This window comes from Equus asinus, chromosome 15 (genome assembly GCF_041296235.1).
Source record: "Equus asinus isolate D_3611 breed Donkey chromosome 15, EquAss-T2T_v2, whole genome shotgun sequence".
NCBI lineage: Eukaryota > Metazoa > Chordata > Mammalia > Perissodactyla > Equidae > Equus > Equus asinus.
This window is the reverse complement of record NC_091804.1, coordinates 49,990,834-50,006,463: the sequence shown is the minus strand read 5'-3', so window position 1 is coordinate 50,006,463 and position 15,630 is coordinate 49,990,834.

Sequence of the window (15,630 nt, the reverse complement as noted above, 5' to 3'; positions counted from 1 at the left end):
CTGATAATTCTAAAAGTGTTTTGCCTGGTTGTATATCCCTCCGTAAGCCTCCATCTCCCATGGGCCTCCCATCCCCCCAGGGCCTCCCACCCCCACCCGGGCTTCCATCCTCCCGGGGCCTCCATTCCCCCTGGGCCTCCCATCCCTCTCAGGTCTTCTCTCTCTCTCTTCCTCTCTGTTTGGGGAGAGGTCTGCCTTCCTGTGGGCCTGGGCTGCTCTCTCCCTCTCCCCAGAAGAGGACCACAGCCTTGTGGGTTCCCGTCTGTCTCTCGGATGCTTCCACAGACTCTGGAGGCAGAGTTTGCCAGGAAGCAGTTGCTCCTCATCAACCAAAGCAAAGAGCCCACGCCACAGAAAGGGGTCTGCCCCGTGGCTGCTGCCGTCCTCTGTAAACCCACGCTCAGGCCCTCCCAAGGCCACCAGCAGGCCCAGCCATGAATATTGATGGCACTTCCTTTGTGACAAGCGTCCCACTCTGGGCCTGCTGCAGAGTGGCCACCGCTCCGAGATCTACCCAGCTTTGTTGCGTGTCAGGACGCAATCGCGGTGACAGATGGACCCTCGCCTTCAAACCTCTGTGCACCTGAGCCCGCATGAGAGAGCCCAGGATGTTTTTAATATCACACACTTGCCTCAGGGCTTGTTTCAAATCCCACTCACCAAGCGCTCCGGCTTTTCATCAGTCAAATGCCTTGAGCACTTTGTCAACTTGGACATCTGGCCGCACGTTTAAAACAAAATTTTATTCGCTAAAATATTTAATAGTGTGGCAGGGCTTTCGCTGGAGACTTGGGCTGCCCAGCCGCTCCAGCAAAGAAGCACAGGCGCCGTGCTAGCCCGCGGCCCGGGCAGCAGCGATAGCGAGGGGCTGTCCTGGTGGGAGTGGCTCTCTCCTGGCTGAGAAGTTAGAATTTGCTCCTCTGGGGACCAGGGGAACACTTAGTCACCCTCCCTCTAAACCATGAGTAACCAAAGGCCGAGGGAGGATTTGTGAATTCAAACAACAGTCATAATTTAAAACAGGGGCTCAAACAGACCCTTGTGCATGCATATATTTAATAACTGTTCAGTGCTGTTCACTACTAAAAAGTAGCCAAAAGGTGGAATCAACCCAAATGCCCATCAGCTCATAAACAGATAAACAAAATGTGTCTCTCTAGCCAATGGGACACCATTCAGCCATGAAAAGTAGTGAAGTACTGATTCACACAACATGGATGAACCCTGAAAACACTGTGATCAGTGAAGAAGCCAGACACGAAGGACCATACAGTGTGTAATCCCACTTTTGTGAAATGCCCAGAAGAGGCAAATCCTGGGAGAGAGAAAGTAGATTAGTGGTTGCCAGGAGCTGAGGGTAAGAGGGGATTGAGGGTCACTGCTAGTGGGTATGAGGTGTCTTTTGCGGTGATGAAAAAGTTCTGGCACTAGATAGTGGTGGTGATTGCACATTAAAAATGGTTAAAATGGTAAATTTGTAAAAGACAGTCACGAAGATGAGACAATGCTGGTATTGATTGTAACAGCTTTAGCCCTGATTGATTATCAAAGGTCGTTAATGATCGAGCCTGACACAGCTGTCTGCGGAGGACACATGGATGAGCAAGAACAGTTGGCCTCAGCCCTGGCAGAATCCACAGTTGAGAACAGGGACGGACAGCAACCAGATAACAGCCTGAGACAAAGGAAGGCTTCCTGGAGGAGGTGACATTGGGCTGAACTCAGAAGAGTGGAGGGGGAGGGACCCAGGCAGGGAAAGAGCAGGTGCGGAGGCCCTGAGGCAGGAGCGTGGCCCTCAGGGATGAGAGCAGGACGACGTGGGTGGGAACGAAGAGGTCGGGAGGCAGGTGCCAGGTGTCCCGGCTGAGCGGAGGTCCAGGCTGGAGGACCAGCCGTGGGAGAGTCTGCGCTCTGCCCTGGGAGCAGCGGGTCACCCTACAGAAAGAGGGCAGGTTGGAGGGCAACGCCCAGCGCTGTGATCAAACCCAGAGCCCGTCCGTGTCCGCGCCTGGCGAGGCTCCCCGCACACATGGCGCTGTCTAAGCCCCTGTCAGCTGGAAACCACTCACCGGTTACCTTACCCCCAGAACGAGTCTATTTGGGAATAACCAGAAGAATTGCAGCTTCGGGCGGGTACCCTGGTGAACCGCAGGCAAACCGAGAGAGCAACGTAGGAGCCGCTTTTATAGAGAAAAGGGAGAGGGCGGGGCTGCTCCAGACGGAAGTCCACTGGGGGAGGGACAGATGGGCGGCTGCGGCTTCTCATTGGCTGGGCTGTGGTGTTTCTCATTGGCTGAAATGCACTGTTTCTCATTGGCTGAGCTTTGGTGTTTCTCATTGGCTGGGCTGTGGCATTTCTCATTGGCTGGGCTGTGGTGTTTCTCATTGGCTAGGCTGTGGTGTTTCTCATTGGCTGAAATGTACTGTTTCTTATTGGCTGGGCTGTGGCGTTTCTCATTGGCTGGGCTGTGGCATTTCTCACTGGCTGAAATGTACTGTTTCTCATTGGCTGAGCTTCGGTGTTTCTCATTGGCTGGGCTGTGGCGTTTCTCATTGGCTGAAATGTACTGTTTCTCATTGGCTGAAAAGTACTGTTTCTCATTGGCTGAGCTTCGGTGTTTCTCATTGGCTGGGCTGTTGCCGGGTCGGGAGAGAAATCTTCTGCAGCAGTGAGGTAGCTGTGCTTCTTGTCCAGGTGCAAGTCCGTCTCCTGTTTGGAGTGATAGGCGGTGTGTGATGGGCCAGGGCTCCCCGGCAGGCCCTCCACTCCAGTTTGCTCCACTTTGGTTTCTCTTACTCATTTCACACCTTGAAACGGGAGGCTCGCCATGCTCCCTCACTCGTTCCAGTTGAGGTCACCAAGGCTCAGAGAGGGTGGGTCACTGTAAAGATCAAGCAGCTTCCAGGCAGGGCCTGCAGCCTGAGTCTGGATGGAGAGCTCCCGTCTGGGCTTCAGGGACTCCCTCCAAGTGTCAGCTCCCATGAGGACCCGGGATGAAGACTCCTGAGAAGTTTGGAGAAATGGGCCCCAGGGCTGTGGTGCTGCATTCTGGCCTGGGAGGTCGGTGGCCTGCAGTACTGGGGCAAAGTTCTCCGTCCTTGGTGAGGAGGCGTCTCCATCCCAGATCCTCTCCTGGGCCACCTTAAGAGGCTACCCTGGGTCTCACAGCCCCCGTCTGCTTCTGGGAGCTGACCTGTGTGCAATGAGCAGCGGCCTTCTCCTGCCTGCTAGGGCTCTGTCTGCCCCCCTCCCCTGCTAGGACTCTGTGCCCCCTGCTCCACTGGGGCTCTGTCCCCACCCCTGGCAGGGTTCTGTCCCCCGGCTCCACTGGGGCTCTGTCCCCCTGCTAGGGCTCTGTCCTCCCCTCACTAGGGCTCTGTGCCCCCCCCCCCCCACTAGGGCTCTGTTTCCCCCGCTCCACTGGGGCTCTGTCCCCCGGCCCCACTGGGGCTCTGTCCCCTCCCCGCCCAGGGCTCTGGAAGGCCAGGGAGACAGTCCTGGAAGCCAGCTCCAGGATGAAGGGGCCCTAAAATGGATTTGTCTTTGTCTGTCAAGGACACATTAAGGGGAACTCTGGAGGACAAGCGTTATAGCCAGTGAAAATGGTGCTGGGGGTTGTGACCTTGGACCACGGGGGCCAGGCAAGGAGGCTGGAGAGGACTTCACTCATTCTCTGGCCTAAACGTGTGACCTCCTCTGGGCTTGTCCCACTGCCCTCAGACTTGGACCAGAGCAGAGAACGTTCAGCCCCAGGACTCGATCTCAGATCAGAGATGGAGGGAGTGCTCCTCACCACACCCCCTGGGGCAGCCTCAACTCCTGGGCCCTTGGGCTCACAGCGTCCAGCCCCGGGCTGCACACAGTCTGAGGACCCCCTCCCCAAAGTCTGAGCACACAGGACAGCTCAGAGCAGAGAGCAGCGCCCTCAAGTCTGCTAGTGGCATGAAGAGTCCACCCCCAGGACCAGGAGACACCTCGAGAGACACGTGTGGAGGGGCAGATCTTGGATGCCAAGGGGAAACTGAGCCTTCTTGGGCCTGGAGTGTCTGCCTGGGCTCCAGAAGGATACTCTTAGGAGGAGACAGAGAGAGTCTGTGCTGTTGGGCCCGTTCTGGGGAGACTGGAGTGGCTGCTGGTCATGCATTCCAGCCCCATAGAGGCTGGTAGTCAGACAGCAGTGCCCTGCACCCAGGCCCCGCCAGCCTTGGGTGGGTCCACCCTGCTTTCATGGACCCCATTGCCTCTGCTCTCAGTCTGTCCTTTCTTATGAGGCCTGAGGCTGTCCCCTGCCCCATGTGGAGTCACTGCCTCCCAGCCTGCCCCAGCTCTGCTCATTGTCCTCCAGCCACCCCAGGCCCCTCCATCACTCTGCCTGCCCACTGACCCCAGCCTCTCACCTGCACCTGCTGTCTGCAGGCTCTGGGTGGGAGAGGATGGAGACGGCCCCTGGGACCCCACGGCAGGCTGGCCAGGGCACCTGTGCATCCCTGGATCTGTCCCCAGCTTTTGTGCTGGGACTTTCTGGGGAGCCGGAGGAGTGAGGGTCAGGATGTTCTGGAGGCTCCCATGCAGCCAACTTACCCCAACGGTATCTCGGAGCAGTTCCCTGAGCCCACACAGCGAGGCATTAACCTGCAGCAGTCTGCACCCACCGGGCCCTGTTCCTGGAGCCTCGAATGACCTTTGCCTGACTCTCCCTGCCCCCTCAAGACCCCATCCAGATGTCACCTCCTCAGGGAAGCCACCTTGACTTCCCTCGGCCCAGGCTGGCCCCGCTTCCCGTCCCACAAGTGATCCAGGCCTGTTTCCTGAGCTGGGCAAGACCGAGTCTGAGTTGACACCTCAAGTCAGCACCCTGGACAGGGCCTGGGCCCAGGGAGCCCAGCAAGGACCCTGGAAGCAGTTCACACGGTTGTCACCTCAATTCCCAGAGGGGACAACAGCGAGATGTAACTTACCCATGTGGAGGAGGTGGCGGCAGGGCTGAACCCACACACCCGGGCCCAGAGGGAGAGGCAGCGGCCGGCGCCCCAAGGAGGGTGGAAGGAGGACGGGAGCCTGGGCCTCACAGCTGGGCATGCCCACGCCGCCCACCCGATGCTGTGTTCTCATCAACTCCTTCAAAGGGAGCGTTTGTTCTCCTCTCAAGGAGACAGGCTCTTCTCCCCCGGCTCCTCAGGATGAGCTTTCATGTCCCCGCAAAGGCGCCGAGTCAACATGAAAAGCGCCCACCTGGCACCCGCCAGTCCCACTGTCCTGGGGCTGTGCGTCTCAGGCTGGCCTCCAGTCACTTGCATCCCTCCTGCACCTGTCACCCCGACCTCTGTGGCTGCGCCTCTGTCCCCAGGGACCCCCGGTGGGTCTGGGCCCCGAAGCCCCCTCTGCCAGCAACACCAGGACCCAAGCCAGCCGATTTGGATTCTGTTGTTCCTCTTACCTTTAGATGTTCAACAGCATGAATATTCTTATTTTTTATTTAAAACTAATTTGGAGTTCTCGCTCTCTAAGGGGCTTCTAATCACCAAAAAGTGCCTACGGCAAGAGCTGATTGACAGGCCGACGTGGCCACTTCTGAAGAACAAATTGGCCATTGGCAGCGCCACGTACAGAGGGAAGTGCCAAGTCCTTGTAATTTGTGAGCTATTAAGAGGATGCCATTAGCATCTGCTTCCCACATGGGCAAAAACACCTGTCAGACATCAGGAGACCGTAAACTGCACACGTTTAATAGTTACTTTGTTTAAAAAGTCATTAAAATGGAATGTCAGCTAAAACTTACGGAAACACTTATTTTTCAAGCCCCTTTGAACCTTGCTGGTGAGCCAAGAAGACAGGCCCGTTTCTGCCCGGGACAAAGACATGCGTTTGTCAGCAGGGAGGCGACTCCCCAGTGCGGCCACAGCGACAGAACAAAGCGAGAGGGGAAAAGCGTCCGTCAGGGCTGCGGACGAGGTGCCGGGGCCGGGGCTGGAGGAGGTGACCCTCCCTGCCTCGTGGGGCAGCTGGACTGGACTGAGCTCTGGCAGACGCCTTCATTAGGGCCCTCTCTCTGCTCTTCGATTTTCTGCAAATAAACTGAGTGCTCTGGCTTAGTCTGTCCCACAGATTTGATCAGGGGCTGGGCCAGCCACCCTGACTGCCCCCACCCGCCCCCGGCGGTGTCCTCGCCCCATGCAGACCACAGAGGCCAGCCCTCCGCCCATGAGGGGCTGCAGGCCCCTCATTCCAGTCTCACTGAGAGCTGCTCCGAAGCCGCCAATTAGGGCCCATTCTGGAGACAGCTCCGTGACAGGAACCCATGGGCCCAGGCCCAGGGTGGGGGTCTGATCATCAGGTGGGGCTGGGGGAGTTGCTAATTAGGGAGCCAGAACAGGCCTGGCCAGCTCTGAGGGGTCTCCTCACAGGAAAGTTGCAACACCCCGCTGCCTGCTACCCAAGTCTCGTTGCTCCCAAACAGCAGATGGTCCCAGGACGGAAACTGGCCTGAGGCTACTTGCTGCCTACAGTCACGACTCAGTATGGACCGAATATTGAATATGAGCAAGGGCTTTGCATTGGGGGTGGCAGGGCAGGAAGCCCATTACAGGCAAGGCCCACCATCATCTCATCATCTCAGCCCCACAGGACAGAGGGGGAAGGAAGGACTGGGCTGGCCAGAGCCACATCCCTGGTCATCGTTGGATGGAGAGGAAGGATGGGACTGGGGTGTCAAGCTGGGGTCAGGCACAGGCAGCCAAAGCAAGTAATCAGCTGGCACTGGGGACCCTGGTCCAGCTGTTTGGACGCCAAGGATGTTGTTCTTGCCCCAAATATTTGGCTGATCTTTGCCTGAGGCCTGCACAGTGCCACTGGGCTCAGCTCAGGGTTGCCTGTGGTGTTAACTAGAGGTTGATGGAAGAAAAAACTCTGCTTAGCAAAAATTAGGTCTTCAGACCCACCCAGGAGCAGTTGGACGAGGGGACCCAGATCCCAAGAGAGACCAGGCGCCACTGTTGGCCAGTTTTGACAGGGACCAAGTAGCCAAGCCCTGTCGTACATTCTTCACGTAAAAGAATTAACTCTGGTGAGAGTCATTTCGGCAAAGGAGACATGGAGATGGGAATGTTGGAAAGGACCCATGTGTGTGGCCTCGTGGGGTGACAACCAGGCTCAGCCGGCCCGGCAAGGAACCAGGGAAGTTTCTCCAGGAAAGCCTGCCAGTTTGATGGAAACCATCCTGGAGTCAAGGGGGTCCCGGGTGGCCTGCAGCTCTGGTGCCCTCACGAGCTGGCTCCTTCAGATCCGTCTGTGCTCAGATCATCCATTTGGGGCAAAACTGCTGGGGGCGGGGGAGCAGAGAGGCGTCCTGCAGGCTGGGCCGGCTTTCACTCCCTGAGAACTCATCAGCCTGGGGAGCAAATGTCAGGACACAGTGATCCTGAGGGCCCATCAGGAACACACCAGTCCTCCGCCTCTGAGCTCCCCCACCCATCACAGCAGCACCCCGCCAAGCTGGTCCCCACAGGCCGACGGGAGGAAGTGCCGCCCATGCCCAGCTCAGGACAGGTCCCACGGAGGAGGGAGACCAGGGCTGCCTGGGGGCTTGGCCCCAACTTCCTCATGCTGGCTCAGCCATGGGGACTCAGGGGTGCCCGAGGGATAGAGGAGCCACCTGGGATCAGCCCCATGGAATGGGGACATGAGGGCTGATGAGGCACGTAGAGGGCTGGGGTTTCCTCTACCTGTCTCTCTGCTGAGGGGACCAGGGGAGGGGATGCCCTGGCCCCAAATGACCTTCAGAAGACTTTTGCACCTTATACTGTTGAACAAGCCTCTAATCTCAGTCCGTAAAACAGGACCACTGTCCTGGGGGGTGAGGGGAGGGAGGAGGACGCTGTCCTGGGGGGACAGAGGAAGGAGGACCATGGGCTGGAACCCTGAACTGGGACGGGATGGAGCGGCCCCTCGGTGAGCGTCCATGGGCAGGGAGCCAGGGAGGGAGGTGCCCGAGAGGGACTCCGGCAAACAGGGAGCAACACGGTCACTGCTCTGGACAAGGGGCTGCAAGGCTCCGGTGGGGGCTAAGTCTCCGAGCAGAGGGCACAGAGGACCCCGCCCGTGCAGCAGCACACCCTCACGACAATGGCCTAAGCACAGTCGCCGAACATTAGCCATCCACTCTTGGGGTCACTCATCCCCACTCGTAAGTTCTGCTTTCCCGGCAAAGATTGTGTCACTGGTGTGAAGTCTCTCAGGGTAACGTCTTCACACTGCGGGAGAGAAGCAGGTGCTGGTCCAGGAGGACGCTGGTGCCGCACGCACCCCTGCACTGCCCGGGAGCCACGTGACCCCTGGCAGGCCGCCACCTGCTCTGAGTCCCCCTCCTCCACCTCCCACAGGGACCCGCCTCCGGGGGGATCCTGGGATGGCGGTGGTGGATGGCACCTCACTCGGGGGTCTGGGCCCTCTTTCCCCACTCTCAAAGGAGCTTTGGCAGCTCTCGGACACAGACGGGCCCCAGGACCCTTCCATGGCCTCGAGGAGGGCTGACCCAAGGAGGGCCACTCGCGCCCCACACTTGCCCAACCACATGCCTGGGCACTGGGGTGGGAAGGAAAGGCCGCTCATGTACTGCTCCTCACCTGTGCACCCGACATTTGTAATTGAGGTGAAATTCACAGGACATAAAATTGGCCGTTTTACCGTGAACAGCTCAGCGGCGTTTAGCACTTTCACAATGTTGTTCAACCACCACATCTATCCAGTTCCAGAACATTTTCATCCCCTAAAAGGAGACCGCATGTCAGGTGGTGTCACTCCCGTTTTCCCTTTGCCCACCCCAGCCCCTGGCCACCAGCAGTCTGCGTTCTGTCTCTGTGGCCTTTCCTGTTCTGGACATTTCACATCAGTGGGATTGTGCGCCCTGGGCTTTCGTGTCTGGCTTCTTTGGCTGAACATCATGTTTTCAAGGTTCACCCACTGCATAGCTTGAGTCAGTGCCTCATTCCTTTTTATGAGTGATTAATATTCCCGAGTGTGGACGGACCACATTTGGTTTGTCCATTCACCCGCTGATGGACACCTGGGCTGATTGTGGACAGTGCTGCTGTGAACACTCACGTATGGGTGTTGTCTGAGCACATTTTCATTTCTCTTGGGTCTGTACCTAGGGGTGGAATTGCTGGGTCCTACAGTGACTCTGTATTTAACCTTGTGATGGTCTGCACCGTTTCACCCCCACCAGCCCTGTGTGAGGGTTCTGCTTTCTCCACAGCATGGCCAACGCCTGCTCCTGTCTGTCTGTCCTGGTGGGTGTGCGGTGGTCCCTCACAGTGGTTTGATTTGGACTTCCCTGAGGGGTAATGATGTTGCCCCTCTCTCCGTGGGCCGTCGTGTCCCTCAGGGTTTATAGGTCCCGTGGCTTCCTTGTGGTGAGCAGGACTGAGCTGCCTCATCATTTTTATGGAATACTGTTGGCTGGGGCGTTGTGAGCGTCTCATCTAAGCTGCCATCTCCTAACCCTGCTTTGGCGTGTCCTTCTCTTTTAACATATGAAGAGTCTCAAACAGGGAAGGCATGGGTCTGTCCCAAGCTCAGAGAGGCTGCGGGGAACCCCCTGAGCTGGAGTTTTGGGCCTTGCCTCAGGCTGGGCCCATGCAGATGATGCCAAGATGGAGATTTGCTGCAGGAAATCCTGGGGCTTCTTGGCACCAGGGAGGGCAAGACAGGGCAGGGGAGAAGTCGGGAGGTGATGCAGCCACAGCAGAGGCTCCGCCGCCCCACGGCGAGCTCTGGAGCCTGAGGGCCTTCAGGGTTGCCCCAACTGAGGCCAAAGGCAGGGCCTCTGCCACCATGCTGATAAGTCATTGGACTCAGGCTGACCCTTGGAGGTCAACCTTGGGAAAGGGACTCAGCTATGAGCACCAGTACCCCTCACCCCTGTCCCTAAGGGGATGGACAGCCCGCAGCATCTGCTGTGCTCTCCGGGGCAGCCTCGGCTGGCTCCTGGGGGCTTGGGTTCAGGACAGGTGGAAAGGACAGCGTAGCACTGTTAGGGACTGAACTGTGTACCCCCCAAATTCGTATGTCGAGGCCCCAACTCCCAGGACCTCAGAACGTGACTGCATTTGGAAATAAGGTCTTTGCAAAGGTAACTAAGTTAAAAAGAGGTCATCTGGATGGGCTGTAATCCAGTCTGACTGAGGTCCTTATAAGAAGGAGATCAGGACACAGATATACACAGAAGGAAGACGTGAGGACACAGGCAGAAGATGACCTCTGTGCGCCAAGGAGAGAGGCCTCGGAGAATCCAGCCCTGCCCACACCTGGGTCTTGGACGTCCAGCCTCCAGGCTGCGAGGGAATCGGTTTCTGTTGTTTAAGCCCCAACGTCTGCAGCACTTTCCTCTGGCCGTCCCAGGATGCCAGGATGCCACCTCAGGCCTTCCAGACAGCACTGGGGAGGCGCCTGATTCTGCTAATAAAGCTGCTCATACAGGCAGGTGTAAAATAGACAACAGGAAGAAAAGGCAGCCAAAAAGTACAAACATCCCTGCTGGGCACGGGGCAGGGGCAGCACAGGCAGTGCAGGCTCAGCATGGGGAGCCCCCCTGGCCTCCTTTTCACGGGAGCAGGAGAAAACGTGAGAATGCTCTCCCACCCGAGCGCTAACCGCAGGTGTCCAAGCTGAGGAAGGAGGGAAAAGAGGGCGACACACAGGTTTGCAGGATGACGATGCCAACGTGTTAAATAATTTAATTGGACAGAATGTATGTCACTCACATGTCCCAGGCACTTTTAGTGGCATGTCCATGGCCTGTCCTTGAAGCTGATGCTCTCCTGGTTCTTTCCTAAAGCAGCTCCTCGGTGCACCTCCCACCGTGGCAAAGGCAGGACGCTGCTTTTGGAGGGGGTAGAAAGTCGGCTTCGGTGAAATTCCCTCCCAGCAGCGACCGTGAGCAGAGACTGGACAGCCGCAGAGGGGACCCAGGCTCACCTCTCAAGGGAAAGAATTGGGGACCAAGATTTGAAACGGCCTCAGCATCCTATGCAGACGGGCTTCTCGGAGCAGGGCGGGTCTTCTCCCCTGTGTCTGCCTCCACTTGAGATGGGCACAGAAAGGTGCCCAATCAATGCTGAGACCAGCACACCCGGATTTCTGCCACCCAGTGTGGGGTGCAGGTGCCCTGTTCCCTTGATGCTGAGTATTTCTGCCAGGCAGAAAAGTGGGTGCTCCCTACGCCCAGGCCAGGTCTTCTGTGTTCCACTTAGGCGGCACCCTCCACGAGGAGCACCGGCAGGAGCCCTGTGCTGGGGGCTCTTGTCTAGAGGGGACCCCCCGCCACAAGCTCCATGTGTGTACATGTACATGCTGGTATGTGAGTTGTACACACGTGTGTGCACATGTGTAGATGAAGTGTGTGTGGGGAGGTGATCCCGGCAGAGACAGAGGCCAGGGCCACAGTCTCGAGGAGGGAAAATAGGGGCAGGGCAGAGGACAGGTGCATCTGAGCAAGTGTGGGCACCAGGGCGGATGTGGAGCCTCGTGTCGCAGAGGCGGAAGCAGGAGCCTCTCGGCAGCAGGCCCCGCGCGGCAGCTGGATTTAGTCGTCTCTGGGACCTTTAAGCTAGAGCCATTTCAATAGATGGTGTGGGTGACGGGCACAGGACCCCTGTGGGGAGAGAGACAGAGACAGAGACACAGAGAGATGATACAGAGAGACACAGAGGCAGAAAGAGAAACAGAAAGACCGAGAGACGAAGACAGAGACAGACAGAGAGCATGAAGCTGGAAAGGGACGTGGGACCCCAGATGGCTGTTTGCTCCTTTGTCTGGCAGGAGGCAGGGGTGGCAAGGAGGGGATCCTGAGGTGTCTGCAAGGGTCGGCATGGCTGTGGGTAGCATCCGGGGTCCGCCTGCTGAGCTTCGGTCACTTTCAAGTGTCCCTGGGCTGCTCACCCAGAAGGTGAGATGAGGAGAGGACCCACTCGCACACAGGGTGTTAGGAGCAGGCCAAGGGCCTCCCCACACTGCCAGGCGCAGTTCTGAATGAGCACTGTCTCTGGCCTCTCTGCTGCCCACTCAGAACAGCGGAGAGACCGGAGCCCCGAGGCGGGAGAGGGCGCAGGGACAGCGCCAGCCCCGTGGGACCTTCTTCCTGGCTTCCAGCCCTGCTTGCAGCACTTGGGGCCGGCAGGGCTCCTGGGGCATCACAGTGCCGGGTCAGGGCCAGCAACACTCCACTCTGGCAGGGGACCCTCCTATTCTGGCCTGTGACCCCACATGACCCCACGTGGCCACCACCTCTGGGCTCAGGGAGGCTGTCAGCTGGACTCCAAGGAGGAGAAGCCAGGGCCCACTGCCCCACAAGGGTCTGAAAGGTACGGCGTCCCGAGGTGGGAGGCCACTGCCGGCCCAGCACGCCCTAGCCGCCCGGTTCCCCTGCTGCCTGAGCCAGCCTCCCACCATCTCCTTTGGAAGTTGGGAGCGTCTTTTGTATTCCAAAGGTCAAAGGGCCAGGCTTGCCTTTAATTAAAATGCGCGTCCTTTAATTAAAGGCCCCATAACACATGAAGGGCATCCACTGAAATACGACATGTGACACAGTCATTTCCCCGCTGTTAATTACTAATTAATGAAGCTATTTCAATTAATAGCTTCCCCACTTCGCTCCACTTTGACAGGCCCCGTGCTGGGGTGCGTCCTGCAATCAGACAGTGGCTCCCTCGCCAGCAGCCGCCCTGCTGAATATTCATACCGCGGCTTCAATGCTTTTCAATTAAACACAATAGAGTAAACCCCACGCCGTGCTGGCCGCCCTGCTTGCTCAGAGGGGACGGCGGCCCCACTGTGGACGGTCGGGACAGAAAGAGGCCAGTGGTCCCTGGAGGCATCCCAAGCAAGGGCAGCCCCCGGGGAGGCCTCTGCAAATCCCGGCCACAAGGGACAACCCACCAGGGGAACAGATGCACAGAATCCCTGAGGGGGCAAGTGGGGACCCCCAGGGCGCTGCAGTCCTACAGCTGAAGGACAAAGCAGAAATGGGGGGGCTAGGGAGAGCAGCCCAGAGAGGTGCAGGGGCCATTAACATGCTAATTACGAATATTAAGTGGTCATTAGAGACCCCACTTTGAAGAGAAGACAGGAAAGTGTCACTTAGGGTGACCATGAGGGGACGACGCTACACGTGAGTGGGAGATGGAGAAGGGCGCCCAGGGAGGCCTGTGTGGGGCTGTCAGGTTCTGGGGACAGGACCTCAGGGGAGCCTGGACCGGGCACAGCCCCCACGCAGGAGGGACATTGGCCGGAGGCACTGGGAGCAGCTCTCAGAACAGCTGGGAGCACAGCCACCCCATTCAGAGTCCAAACGCCCGCAGTGCCAGCTGCCCACCTGACCAAGTGGGGGGCAGCTCCACCCCCTGAAGACCCCTGTGCTCCTGAAGACCCGCGGTCTGGTCCCAGGGAGGGGATGGAGGGCACGGCCCCCGGAGCTCCACACTGTGGCCAGTGGTGACAAAGCCCTCAAACCTCGAACTCCTGGCTGCAGCCTTCTGTCTTCTCGTTGGGGGTGGAGACAGGAAGCCCCACGTGTGCAAGGCCCTGGGCCAGCAGGAGGGACTGTGGTGGTGACAGTCTGGGCAAGGGGCAGCCGGGAGAGGGTCCCTGCCCCTGAGAGTCGCCTTGACACGCATGCCCCCAGGCCCCCCGTCCCCGTGTACCGCTCCTCGCACAGTGTGCAGCCTCCCCCACCACTGCCCATGCGGTTCCCTGCGCCCGGAACGTCCTTCCAGCCTGTCCCCTTCTCTTGGAGCTGAGGGTGTGAACACTGACTGACAAGGGCTCTGAGTGGCCGGCCGCCACAGTGCCTCCCGCGGTGTCCCAGGGCGGCGTCTGGGGACAGCTGCTCTGGGGCCGGAGTGGACACAGCCCTGTGGGACGGCGCCCTCTGTCAGCCAGAGGAGGGGTGACAGCGGCCTGGGCTCCTGAGCCTCCTCCTGGCTGTGGGCCGTGCAGGTACATGCATGCACACGCATGTGCACACACACGTCCCAGGTGGCTGGGGCCCCTCCTTTCGGGAGGGAAGGTGACAAGCGCAGTCTGGTGTTGGGTGAACAAGGCAGGTGGAACCTCCAGACGTTGGATCCACGTTCTCGCCTCCTGCTTCATCTGATGTCCCTGCTCGACCTCAGGGTCCCTGTCCGCCGCTGGGATCTGCCAGGGCTGCCCCGGGTGTGGGGACGTGTCTGAGCCTGACTGTACCAGACAACACCCAGCCCAGGGCCGCCCTATACCCCCGCTAGAAACCCGCTGTTTGCTACTAGCGCCCTCTGCAGTAGCAAACATCCTCCCCCAGACTCTGGGGAGCCCCAACCCAGGGTCCATCATGGGCCTTGGGAAGGGTTAGGCAGACGGCACTCAACTACAGGGTGACATTCCAGACCCGGTTCAGCAGTGATGGGAGGATGCTGGGCCCCTCTGCTGGCTCCTCCTTCCTCCGTTCTGCAAGGAAGGGACAGAAGTGTGGCCAGATGTGGAGTCCCGGAGGCCTGGGGCCACAGTCTGCACGCGAGCCCCAGGGGCCCCTTCTGAGCAGAACCCACCATCACCTCCTGGGTCCTGCATCCCTCAGGGGCTCCAGGCACTGAGACCTGACGACTCTGGGTTCCCATGGGTAGGGCTGTCTCCTCTCTCAGACTCTCAAAGGGTTTACAGTTTGCTGTGGATTAAAAACAAAGGTGCTCATCACACACTCATGTTCACAGCAGCATTATTCACAACAGCCAAGAGGTGGAAACAACTCATGTCCATTCACGGATGAGTGGGTAAACAGAACATGGTGTAAGTATATACACATATATATGTAAATATACACAATGGAATATTATTTAGCCTTAAAAAGGAAGGAAATTCTGACACTTGTTACAACATGGATGAACCTTGAGGACGTTATGCTCAGTGAAATAGGCCTGTCACAAAAGGAGAAATACTGTATGATTCCACTTACATGAGGTCTCTAGAGGAGTCAAATTCATAGAGACAGGAAGTAGAATGGTGGGGGCCAGGGGCTGGGGGAGGGGGTGGGGACTTGGTGTTTAATGGTGTTTGGTTTGGGGGGATGAGAAAGTTCTGGAGATGGATGGCGGGGATGGTGCACAACAATGAGTGTAGTTAATACCACTCAACTGTGCGCTTACAAGTGGCTACGACAATAGACCCCATGTGTGTGTCCCGAGGAGTTCACAGCGGTGCGTGGCTGCTGCACGACACCACGGTCCGCAGGGATTTCCTGGGCTGGGCTTCCAGCTCGAGTCCCCCTGAGGTTCCTCGTCAAAACCCCAAGGCGAGCAGACGTAAAGGCCTTTATGGCAAATCCACGTTCTTGCTGCACCTCTGTAAACCATCGGAGCAAACCCACCCAGGTCAGACTCACTTTGTCATCAAGAATCTTTCTCTCAGGTTCTTTCTGGTCAGGAGTGGGGAGACGGTCAGGGAAAGTTTGTGCTTAAATGGAAAACGACTCTGATTCTGATTCTGCGGGAGCCGCACGCACAGCTCCGTGGATAGCAACAATCCTCCTCTCCAGGCACACGGCGGGCCTGCCCAGCAGAGGAGCAGCCCAGCGCCAGCTCTACTCTACTGGCACTTTCATT